The sequence below is a fragment of the Aquarana catesbeiana genome, linkage group LG03 (assembly GCF_042186555.1).
Source record: "Aquarana catesbeiana isolate 2022-GZ linkage group LG03, ASM4218655v1, whole genome shotgun sequence".
Taxonomy (NCBI): Eukaryota; Metazoa; Chordata; class Amphibia; order Anura; family Ranidae; genus Aquarana; species Aquarana catesbeiana.
In genome coordinates this window covers 635235324-635237685 of record NC_133326.1, presented here as the reverse complement: position 1 = coordinate 635237685, position 2362 = coordinate 635235324, and the positions used below count along the sequence as shown (strand labels likewise).

General features: G+C 43.8%; 1 non-coding gene across 1 annotated transcript; it reads right to left on the bottom strand.

Moving 5' to 3' along the window:
- Window positions 1–1909: 1909 nt before the first annotated feature.
- On the bottom strand, window positions 1910–1982 carry TRNAM-CAU (transfer RNA methionine (anticodon CAU)). The gene has a single exon. It is a non-coding gene; the product is annotated as a tRNA-Met (tRNA).
- Window positions 1983–2362: the final 380 nt, after the last annotated feature.

The window sequence follows — 2362 nt, the reverse complement described above, 5'->3', positions numbered from 1 at the left end:
AGTGCGGGCGGAGGACCCCAGAAGAGATTGATCGGGGCTGCTGTGTGCAAATTCAATGCACAAATCAGTTAAGCATGGAAGTGAAGCTTTACTATAACTTCAAGCATGCTTTAGGTTTTAAATTGACAATCTTCAAGTGTCTAGGGGAGAGAAAAGACAGGTAGGGGGCAGTGTATACAGTCAATGAATTTGATTTGGGTTAATTGGTGAGAGCACTGAATCCTAACCATTAGACCGCACTCCAGTGAACTGTACTGTACAGTACAGTTCACTGGAGTGGTCAGCAGTATGTAGCATATAGTACAACATACAGAGTGTAATTGGGTATAAGTTTGTAATATACAGTGGAGTGGTCAGTAGTATGTAACATACAGTACAAAAGGAGCAGTCAGCTGTATGTTAGTTAAGTGCACTCTGGAGTGTTCAGCAGCATGTAATGCCAATCTCCAACTTCTACAGGGAACAAGATACTTTCTTAAAATTGCAGGGATATAGACTTCAGAGAGAGGAAGATAAAATTGTGCTCCTGTGCAAAGTGTACGTAAGACAGTGGTGGCTGGTGCTCAAAATTTTTGGGGGGGCACAAACAAACTGAAAAATATTAAACGCCCCATGAATTGCAGCCTCACTGTGCCCATCAAATGCAGCCACTGTGCCCTCAAATGCAGCCACTGTGCCCATCAAATGCAGCCACTGTGCCCATCAAATGCAGCCATTGTGCCCATCAAATGCAGTCACTGTGCCCATCAAATGCAGCCACTTGTGCCCATCAAATGCAGCCACTTGTGCCCATCATATGCAGCCATTGTGCCCATCAAACGCAGCCACTGTGCCCATCATATGCAGTCATTTTTGCCCGTCATATGCAGCCACTTGTGCCTATCAAATGCAGCCACTTGTGCCCATCATTTGCAGCCACTTGTGCCCATCATATGCAGCCATTGTGCCCATCAAACGCAGCCACTGTGCCCATAATATGCAGCCACTTGTGCCAATTAAATGCAGTCACTTGTGCGCCCACAATGCACGGGCCGCCACTGACGTAAGATCTCATCTGGAATATGAAGTTCAGTTTGGGGAATTGGTTCACAGATAGGTCCCACAACTGGAAAGATTGCAAATCTAAGAGCAGCAAAGGCATTCTATGGTAGGTGTATTTCTCTGCCCAAACATATGCTGTGATGGAGTCTATCAGGAAAGGAATATTATCACACACGCACATATGCAGCCTCAGTTTTAAGGGGTTATACTGGGATGATGCCGGCATCATCCCGGTACCGTTTTTTTAGAGGGGGCGGTCGGCTCTTCAGGGATAACAACTGATGTGGCGTCCCCCCTCCCGCCGCCTTCCGCTGCTCTTCGCAGGCCTCCCATCCTACCGGGAGACCCGATCCGCGATCCGGCATTTCCTCCGGCTAGAGTGAGACTGGAAGGAATCCAGTCTCCTTTGTGTAAAAAATTGCGTTTGAAAGACTACTGTGCTAATATAATGTGACATAAAATATTGCAACGATCGCCATTTTATACTCTAGGGTTTCTGCTAAAAAACATATATATAACGTTTGGGGGTTCTAAGTAATTTTCTAGCAAAAAATACGGATTTTAACTTGCAACAAATGTCAGAAATAGGCTTAAGCCCCATACACACTATCAGATTTTCTGCTGATTTTTGTCTTCAGATTTACCACAACCATGTAGTGCAAGGGCCTGCCTGATTGCATACAAATTGAAACTCCTAAGGTTTGACCTCATATTATATGGTTTTGGTAAATCTGAAGGAAACAATCAGCAGAAAATCTGATAGTATGTATGGGGCTTTAGGCACGAAAGGATATCTGATAGGGAATTTTACATTTTCTCTTTTGACAGATACAAATTGTCAAATTATCGAGCCATGACATAAAATCAGTGCCCCGTGTGAGGATTGAACTCACGACCTTCAGATTATGAGACTGACGCGCTACCTACTGCGCTAACGAGGCAGCTGTTGTGCAAAGCCATGCCTGTGCTGAGTGTAGTCTCTGCATATATCCTGTGATAGGGCATTAACCACTTCAGCCCCGGAAGGATTTACCCCCTTCCTGACCAGAGCACTTTTTACAATTTGGCACTGCATCACTTTAACTGCTAATTGCGCGGTCATGCAATGCTGTACCCAAACGAAATTTGCGACCTTTTTTTCCACAAATAGAGCTTTCTTTTGATGGTATTTGATCACCTCTGCGGTTTATTTTTTGCGCTATAAACGGAAAGAGACCGAAAATTTTGAAAAAAAATGATATTTTCTACTTTTTGTTATAAAAAAAATCCCATAAACTCAATTTTAGTCATACATTTAGGCCAAAATGTATTCGGCCACATG